Here is a 10,465-nt window from a genome sequence, read left to right as displayed (position 1 = left end):
ATACTTCCAAGATCTTGAAAAGCTCCCTCCTCTGCTGAGTGAAATCAAGTGGACTCGCAATATCTCTCCTATGTCCCATGAAGATCATAGAATATTTGTACTACAAACACGAAAACAACGATCATAGCTTGAAATGCTTTATATCATCGGTATTGATTGAATTTTCATTAAAAGTAAAAACATGCTTTACTCGGTGCAATCACCCAAGAAATCAAGATAGCCAAAAGGAATATGGAGAAGAACCATAATGAAATGACAAATAATGAAGTATAATGAGAGAGTATACTTTGCCACCCCCCCTACTGCATCGTCTTTGCAACAAATCAACGGCAACGTTTTCATTGTAATCAAGTTATGTATTTTCCTATCAGTATATACTTAATTCAAAAATTGGAATCAACAACCAATTGCATGTTGCAATGACACACATGCCATGGAGATTCATCTGTCCAATTATTTTTGTGTTTTATACAATGAATTGAAAAGAGAGCATGTCACATTTCTCTATCTGGATATTTGAGAGCAACAATGCATGGTTTCTCATAATTTTAAAAAAGAAGTTCCTATATGCGTCTCTTTGTATTGCTTGTAGCCGTCCTTGGAGACTCAGATGGGAACATGCAATGGAAGGTGACAAAGGAAGGAGATTGTGAGAACTAGCTTTGGTTTTTGGGTGAAGCGAACTAGCAACCTTTCAAGGTACCATTGATACCTATGTGCAGTTCTTTATGGTAGAAGACAGCCATCATAGGCTAACTTAGGGAATTAAAATTAAGCTTGATTTGTAATTTTTGATGTGTGTCAAAAATACTGCTGTGTCTTTAGCCATCTCTGTCGGCAAAATTTTATCCTCTCTCTCTATGCTTTGTCAACAACAACATTTTTGTAGGGCTCTTTATGCAAGCCAACTAATATTGTTTGCGACCGCTCAAGTAAAAAAAAATGATGGTCTTGTTGCATGTGAAAGTACTCTTAGTAAGCAAACTAAATTAGAATATTAACCAACAAGGACACAAGAGTCGTCATGCACTAAAAAATTCAATAAATCTGTTATCGTTTAAACCATGCAAATGAAAAGGGGTGTTTCTTATAGAAAATGCAACTGCCTCTAGCCATCTGCGCCGACGTGGATGGCTATAGGTAGGTTTTTATTTTAAAAATTCATTCTTAGTACCAATTGCCTATAGCCATCCACGCCGGCGTGGATGGCTACAGGCAGGCTTCTTGTGAAAATTGGGAAATTCTGGCTTCATCATTGCATTTAGCACGCTCATCTTACAGACCCTCCAAGTGCTTGATATCGAGACCTGACTGCATCTGGCACCCTCATCTTACAGAGCCGCCAAGTGCTGTGTATCAAGAGCTGACTGCAACACGCTATTCTGATTGATTAGCAGGTGTCTTGATAGGCCAGCACCCATAGGGTAGGGTCGCCCACTCAAAAGTACCCATTCGCCTCTACAATAATACATAGCACAGTAGCCTGCACATGCTGTTAATTTTGGGCCTTAGCTTTGTCACATATGATCGCAGATACTGCATGTACAGTTGTGCAAGGAAGTGGGCAAACGCCAGTGCATGTTCAGAGGATGTTCCTTTTTATTTGCATGCAGAATCTTGAGGGAGAAAAATTCATCCACAGAGAGAGAGAGAGAGAGAGAGAGAGAGAGAGAGAGAGAGAGAGAGAGAGAGAGAGAGAGAGAGAGAGAGAGAGAGAGAGAGAGCTTGTACTAGCCTACGCCAAGCATGTCCTGCAAAATGATGATCACGGTTTTGGCGCTGCTGGCACAGCTGGCAGTAAGCAGTACTGCTGCCGACAGTCACGAAAGCAAGTGGCATATGCGCCTCCAGGCTTGTGCCGACTTCATGGAGCAGCGTCGTGGGTAGCAACGTGAACGCACCAGTCAATACAGCCAGCGATGCTGCCAGAATTTGCAGCACATCTCCTCCGAGGATGCCGTGCTCTACAGCCGCCACATGTATCCCAACTGAGCCAATGCTCGAAAAAAACCTAGGTTTAGTGTAGTATTTAAAGGTGAAAAAACCTACAAAAACTTGAAAAAATTAGTGTAATATGGTGTAAAAACCTTCAATTTTTTTCAATTTACCTCTGTTGTTTTACATATGTAGGTTTGCCAAGTTTTTGGAAAAAAGTTTTTTTCGAGCACTGCTCCGACCGTGAGTCATTGTACAAAAGCCAGTAGGAGCGCACAACCAGAATGGCATCTCGTCTTCTTCAAAAATGCGATCTGCGTCCTCGAGAGTGCAGAACTCAAGATGCAAAGACCTGGCTTTGGTGGTGAGCTGATGAGAACTGCCAAGTGAACTAGGCACCAAATTTTTCCACTTCAGTTTTTAATAAGCACACATAAAACGTGTACATACCAGTAGAGATTGTCAGATACCGATCGGTATTTGAACAATTCTATGCAAAATGTAGCTGGAAATAAATTTATTTTTGCCTGCTAGTCAGGCCACTTGAAAGGCAAATAAAAGAGAGAGAGAGAGAGAGAGAGCGATCTTTCTTCAACACTCTTTAGACGCATGTCTTGCATTGCATATTGGCGCCCTATATAAGGATTTGATAAACCCTGGATGGACTATCCTCATCGAGACTTTAAAAGAGTCCAAAAATTCAGTACGTTTAACGAATCACATGCACCTGAGGTGAGTGTTGGACAATGGGAAGGGATCGCCAATATTAGGGAGGGTGCCACTGAACATGAGATGACACCCACACTCGAGTGACCACGATCATGTGCAATAGAGAAAGGCCATCTTTTATAGGGTGAGCTCATACCGAGCCTCCTCCAATTGACGTACTCATATGTCAAGGGCTTCAGTCTTGTTAGCGTTTAGATTTTGAGTAACTTCAACCTGGGAAAAATGTTATTTCTTCAATTAAATGAAGTAGCCCTCTTGATGACGAGGCCGGACCACTAATCCGAAAAAATATGTCAACTTAGCCTAGAGCTAGTTAGAAACTTAGTACAACCAGATGAGAGCAGAGTGAAACCCAAAAAGTCTATTAGATTTGGCAAGAAAATATAGTAAATATAGTTAGAAATATGGTCCAATTTGCCAAAAAAAATCACTAAAGTATTACCTATAAAGGGATTTTCATGAACATTGATGAGGATTGCTATTAGCGGGTTGTTGTAAACAACCACCACTATAAAGGATTACCAAAAACTCAAAGAAATTGAAGGTCACGTGTACATCCTTGGTAGGGGTTATCCACTTCTTTTGAAAGAAGTACTATGTGTGAATTATGATGTGCTATCTATTGCCTTTAGGATTGTCATCATGAGAGTTACTTGCTTCCCCCTAAAAAAAGTTTCACTTTCATTGTTGAATATCTAACTCCCTTAGATTCTGGCTTCACATGGATAGGCATATTCTATATATCCTTGGTCCTCTGATGTACAATGTTTGAGATCAAGGTTACTCTTTGAAAGAATATTTGGAGGCCATTGAAGACCAAACATCTTTGCATCTATTGACGTTTTTGAAGCACACGTGAAGTTTGGATGCTATAAAAATAGATGATGAAGAAGATGCATTATATGTGAAGTGGGGGGCATAGAAATAGATAAAGGAGAGTATGTTACTTTATTACTTAATCTTAAATTGCAACAATTATACAATGTGGATGTATTCAAGATGCTTTGCCAAATATTGCTCGATTTTGTGCTAGCTCAAAATGGCTCGCTCGGAGTTTGGGATTCCTCTTGGAGATCCAATGGCCCTAGGGCCATAGGATCTCCAAAAAAAACATAAGGAACCTATGGCCATAGGATCAACGGGTGCCTTATGTCCCATCTAGAGACCTTGTGGCCCAAGGGCCATAGGGGGGAAAGGTAAAATCTTAAGGGCCATATTGTTCCCTATGTTCCTTTCCGAGATCTTATGGCCCTAGGGCCATAGGATCATAGGGTTCCTTGTGTCTCATCTAAACAGCTTATGGCCCAAGGGCCATAGGGTGACACTATACAATCTTAAGGGCCATATGGTTCTCTATGTTCCTTATGGGGATCCTATGGCCCTAGAGCCATAGGATCTCCAAAAGGAACATAAGGAACCTAGGTCCATAGGATCAAAGAATGCCCTATGTCCCATGTACAAACCTTGTAGCCCAAGGGCCATAGGGTGGAAATGTACAATCCCAAGGGACATATAGTTCCCTATGTTCCTTTTGGAGATCCAATGGCCCTAGGGCCATAGGATCTTCAAAACAAACATAAGGAACCTATGGCCAAAGGATCAAAGGGTGCCTTATGTCCCATCTAAAGACCTTGTGGCCCAAGGGGCATAGGGGGGAAGGGTACAATCTCAAGGGCAATATTGTTCCCTATGTTCCTTTTTGAGATCTTATGGCCCTAACGCCATAGGATCAAAGGGTGCCTTGTGTCCCATCTAGAGAGCTTATGGCCCAAGGGCCATAGGGTGGCACTGTACAATCTCAAAGGACATAGGGTTTTCTATGTTCCTTGTAGGGATCCTATGGAACCAGGGCAATAGGATATCCAAAAGGAACATAAGGAACCTAGGGCCATAGGATCAAACAATGCCCTATGTCCCATCTACAGACCTTGTGGCCCAAGGGCCATAGGGTGGGAATGTACAATCTCAAGGGCCATATGGTTCCCTATGTTCCTTTTGGAGATCCAATGGCCCTAGTGTCATAGGATCTCCAAAACAAACATAAGGAACCTATGGCCAGAGGATCTAAGGGTGCCTTATGTCCCATCTAGAGACCTTGTGGCCCAAGGGCCATAGAAGGGAAAGGTAAAATCTCAAGGACAATTTTTTTCCCTATGTTCCTTTTTGAGATCTTATGGCCCTAGGGCCATAGGATCACAGGGTGCCTTGTGTCCCATCTAGAGAGCTTATGGCCCAAGGGCCATAGGGTTCCCCCGTACAATTTCAAGGGCCATATGGTTCTCTATGTTCCTTATGGGGATCGTATGGCCCTAGGGACATAGGATCTCCAAAAGGAACATAAGGAACCTAGGTCCATAGGATCAATGAATGCCCTATGTCCCATGTACAGACGTTGTGGCCCAAGGGCCATAGGGTGGAAATGTACAATCTCAAGGGCCATATGGTTCCCTATGTTCCTTTTGGAGATCCAATGGGCCTAGGGCCATAGGATCTCCAAAACAAACATAAGGAACCTATGGCCATAGGATCAAAGGGTGCCTTATGTCCCATCTAGAGACCTTGTGGCCCAAGGGCCATAGGGGGGAAATGTACAATCTCAAGGGCCATATTGTTCCCTATGTTCCTTTTGAAGATCTTTTGGCCCTAGAGCCATAGGATCACAGGGCCCTTGTGTCCCATCTAATGAGCTTATGGCCCAAGGGCCATAGGGTGGCACTGTACAATCTCAAAGGCCGTAGGATTCTATAGGTTCCTTATGGGGATCCTATGGCACTAGGGACATAGGATCTCCAAAAGGAACATAAGAAACCTAGAGCCATAGGATGAAAGAATGCCTTATGTCCCATGTACAGACCTTGTGGCCCAAGGGCCATAGGGTGCGAATGTACAATCTCAAGGGCCATATGGTTCCCTATGTTCCTTCTGGAGATCCAATGGCCCTAGGGCCATAGTATCTCCAAAACAAACATAAGGAACCTATGGCCAGAGAATCAAAGGGTGCCTTATGTCCCATCTAGAGACCTTGTGGCCCAAAGGCCATAGGGGGGAAATGTACAATCTCAAGGGATATATTGTTCCCTATGTTCCTTTTCGAGATCTTATGGCCCTAGGGACATAGGATCACAGGGTGCATTGTGTCCAATATAGAGAGCTTATGGCCCAAGGGCCATAGGGTAACATTGTACAATCTCAAAGGCCATAGGGTTCTCTATGTTCCTTGTGGGGATCCTATGGCCCTAGGGCCATAGGATCTCCAAAAGGAACATAAGGAACCTAGGGCCATAGGATCAAAGAATGCCCTATGTGCCATCTACAGACCTTGTGGCCCAAGGGCCATAGGGTGGGAATGTACAATATCAAGGGCCATATGGTTCCCTATGTTCATTTTAGAGATCCAATCGCCCTAGGGCCATAGGATCCCCAGAAGGAACATAAGGAACCTATGGCCATATGATCAAAGAATGCCCTATGTCCCATCTAGAGACCTTGTGGCCCAAGGTTCATAGGGTGGGAATATACAATCTCAAGGGCCATATGGTTTCCTATGTTCCTTTTGGAGATCCAATCGCCCTAGGTCCATAGGATGAAAGAATTCCCTATGTCCCATCTAGAGACCTTGTGGCCCAAGGGCCATAGGGTGGGAATGTACAATCTCAAGGGACATATGGTTCTCTATCTTCCTTATGGGGATCGTATGGCCCTAGGGTCATATGATCTTCAAAAGGAACATAAGGAGACTATGGCCATAGGATCAAAGGGTGCCTTATGTCCCACATAGGGGGGAAAGGTAAAATCTCAAGGGCCATATTGTTCCCTATGTTCCTTTTGGCGATCTTATTGCCCTAGTGCCATAGGATCACAGGGTGCCTTCTATCCAATCTAGAGAGTTTATCTCCCAAGCGCCATAGGGTGGCACTGTACAATCTCAAAGGCCATAAGGTTCTCTATGTTCCTTATGGGGATCCTATGGCACTAGGTCCATAGGACCTCCAAAAGAAACATAAGGAACCTAGGGCCATAGGATCAAAGAATGCCCTATGTCCCATCTATAGACCTTGTGGCCGAAGGGCCATAGGGTCGAAATGTACATTCTCAAGGGCCATATGGTTCCTTATGTTACTTTTGGAGATCCAATCGCCCTAGGGCCATAGGATCTCCAAAACAAACATAAGGAACCTATGGCCATATGATCAAAGGGTGCCTTATGTCCCATCTAGAGACCTTGTGGCCCAAGGGCGATAGGGGGGAAATGTAAAATCTCAAGCGCCATATTGTTCCCTATGTTCCTTTTCAAGATCTTTTGTCCCTAGGGGCATAGGATCACATGCTGCCTTGTGTCCCATCTAGAGAGCTGATGTCCCAAGGGCCATAGGGTGGCACTGTACAATCTCAAAGGCCATAGGGTTATCTATGTTCCTTATGGGGATCCTATGGCACTAGGGATGTAGGATCTCCAAAAGGAATGTAAGGAACCTAGGGCCATAGGATCAAAGAATGCCCTATGTCCCATCTAGAGACCTAGTGGCCCAATAGCCATAGGGTGGAAATGTACAATCTCAAGGGCCATATGGTTCCCTATGTTCCATTTGGAGATCCAACGGCCCTAGGGCCATAGGATCTCCAAAACAAACATAAGGAACCTATGGCCAGAGAATCAAAGGGTGCCTTATGTCCCATCTAGAGACCTTGTGGCCCAAAGGCCATAGGGGGGAAATGTACAATCTCAAGGGATATATTGTTCCCTATGTTCCTTTTCGAGATCTTATGGCCCTAGAGCCATAGGATCACAGGGTGCCTTGTGTCCAATATAGAGAGCTTATGGCCCAAGGGCCATAGGGTGACATTGTACAATCTCAAAGGCCATAGGGTTCTCTATGTTCCTTGTGGGGATCCTATGGCCCTAGGGCCATAGGATCTCCAAAAGGAACATAAGGAACCTAGGGTCATAGGATCAAAGAATGCCCTATTTCCCATCTACAGACCTTGTGGCCCAAGGGCCATAGGGTGGGAATGTACAATCTCAAGGGCCATATGTTTCCCTATGTTCCTTTTGGAAATCCAATGGCTCTACTGCCATAGGATCACAGGGTGCCCTATGTCCCATCTAGAGATCTTATGGGCTAAGGGCCATAGGGGGGATATGTACAATCTCAATGGCTATATTGTTACCTATGTTCCTTTCGAGATCTTATGGCCCTAGGGCCATAAGATCACAAGGTGCCTTGTGTCCAATATAGAGAGCTTATGGCCCAAGGGCCATAGGGTGGCCTTGTACAATCTCAAAGGCCATAGGGTTCTCTATGTTCCTTATGGGATCCTATGGCCCTAGGGCCATAGGATCTCCAAAAGGAACATAACGAAACTAGGGCCATAGGATCAAAGAATGCCCTATTTCCCATCTAGAGACCTTGTGGCCCAAGGGCCGTAGGGTGGGAATGTACAATCTTAAGGGCCATATGTTTCCCTATGTTCCTTTTGGAAATCCAATGGATCTACTGCCATAGGATCATAGGGTGCCCTATGTCCCATCTAGAGATCTTATGGGCTAAGGGCCATAGGGTGGCAATGTACAATCTCAAAGGCCATAGGGTTCCCTGTGTTACGTATGGGAATCCTATGGAACTAGGGCCATAGGATCTCCAAAAGGAACATAAGAAACGTAGGGCCATAGGATCAAAGTGTGCTTTATGTCCCATCTGGAGACCTTGTGGCCCAAGGGCCATAGGGTGGGAAGGTACAATTTCAAGGGACATATTGTTCCTTATGTTCCTTTTCGAGATCCTATGGCACTAGATCCATAGGATCTTCAAAAGGAACATAAGGAACCTAGAGCCATAGGATCAAAGGATGCTATATGTACCATCTTGAGACCTTGTGGCCCAAGACCATAGGTTAGGAATAAACAATATCAAGGGCCATAAATTTCCCTATGTTCCTTCTGAAGATCCTATGGCCCTAGTGCCATAGGATCACAGTGTGCCCTATGTCCCATCTAGAGATCTATAGGGCCATAGAGTTCCCTATGTTCCGTTTGGAGATCCTATGGCCCTAGGGCCGTAAGGGCTGCCATGTTGCCCATTAATGTGCACCATGGGGTTCCCTATGTTTGTTATGGCCACCCTTGGGCCCTAGGATGCCCTAAAGTATGATGTGAGACCCTATAGAGTTAGGGTCACAGGGTGCCCTATGTTCCTTTTGAAGACCCTGTGGCCCAAGGGCCATAGGGTGCCAATGTACAATCTCAAGGTCCATAGGGTTCCATAAGCTCCTTTTGGAGATCCTATGGCCCTAGCGCCGTAGGATCACAAGGTGTCATATGTCCCATCTGGAGACCTTGTGGCCTAAGGGCCATAGGGTGGCAATGGACAATGTTCAGAGATCAAGCATGGCTAGATAATGTGAGGTAGTTTTCTATTTGACCAGTAGCATTCAATATAGAGACTCTACTTGGGCACCTAGGCTAGCCATGTAGCACTAGAGCCATTTATAACAAAGTAATGTTATGCTGTTAAGTTTACATAAACTTGGCTCAATCATATTCAAATCGAACATAAATACAAATAATGTTATATTGTTATGTTTTCAGAGATATGGCTCAATCCTATTCAAAGAAAAGAATGCCAAAGTCAGTTGATGCAACAGGCTCCACTCCAAGCCCATGGTATCTAGATTTTCACTTACCAAGTGGTAAATCTGATGAGAGAGTCCACTTGTTCTTTAGAGATATAGAACAATCTCCTTTCAAATATTGTGGAATTGTCAAGGAGATAAATAAAGATTGCTCAGATCTTGACATGTCCCCATGTCTTGGTGTGAAAGTACAAAACGGTGATTGTTACTTGCTAGAGCCCATGGCCTTTGCTTGGGAGTTGCTGAAAGATAGCAGTGATGGAGAGACAATGATAAAGGCAGGGTGGATAGAAATCAGAGAAGATACTCCGAGCGAGAATCTCATGGATATGTTTACTGAAGGCTTCAAAAAAGTTATTCAATATTTAGCCAGCTTGAAGGCACAAAATAGTAAGAAGCGAAAAAATGAAGGTACAAGTCAAGTTAATCAGAAGAAGACTTTAAAGGAGAGTGAGACGCCCTCAGTCAGAAATAGCACCGAAAATGTGGAGCAAGAAAGTCTTTCACTTGTATCTCTAGAGGCTCCACGTAGGGATGAAGCTAGCTTAAGTGAACCTCCTTTAATAACTCCTTCAATAGCAGTAATTGCAGATTCAGCCTCAGTGAAGGTGCTAGCCTCAATTGTTCAGCCTGAACAAAAAGATCTTGATAAGGATGTTAAGAAGACTTTCAAGAGTGGGCTAGATGGGTACATTGGAATAGAGCACTACTTCAAGTTTGGGGTGCAGTTTACACAACTCATCTCTGTTGACCAATGCAATCTTGCACGTGATCACTTCAAATGTAGGCCATTGTCAGGTGTGTATGTAAAGTTCCTTTTGAGACAATTTGCAAAGAATTCTAGACCAGTCTCCAATGCAGCTGACCTTATGCCATATGATCCCATAAAAAAGGAGCCTCTAAAGGCTAATGAAGTACATGCAAACAAGCTGGCAACATACCACTACTGGATTCTTTCTGGTCAACACTCCATAATAGCAGCTAGAGCATTTTTGCGCAACAAGAGCACAAAGTATGCTTCAAGGAGAGAGCTCTACAAATACAGAACTGCAAGGATTGTTGTAGATGCCCCTAAAGAGATTGCAGTGCAAATCTCCAAAATGGAGAACATAGAGACACAAACAACAATGAAAACCCAACCTTATGTGGAGGTCTTGAAGCATGGGCGTGG

General features: G+C 43.9%; 1 pseudogene; it reads left to right on the top strand.

Annotated features, from left to right (window-relative positions):
* Positions 1 to 1,758: 1,758 nt before the first annotated feature.
* On the top strand, positions 1,759 to 2,325 carry LOC147425231 (uncharacterized; annotated as a pseudogene).
* Positions 2,326 to 10,465: the final 8,140 nt, after the last annotated feature.

This window comes from Adiantum capillus-veneris, chromosome 25 (genome assembly GCF_014529385.1).
Source record: "Adiantum capillus-veneris isolate H3 chromosome 25, ASM1452938v2, whole genome shotgun sequence".
Lineage (NCBI taxonomy): Eukaryota > Viridiplantae > Streptophyta > Polypodiopsida > Polypodiales > Pteridaceae > Adiantum > Adiantum capillus-veneris.
The sequence above is the reverse complement of the archived record's forward strand: the minus strand, read 5'-3'. Positions and strand labels throughout refer to the sequence as shown.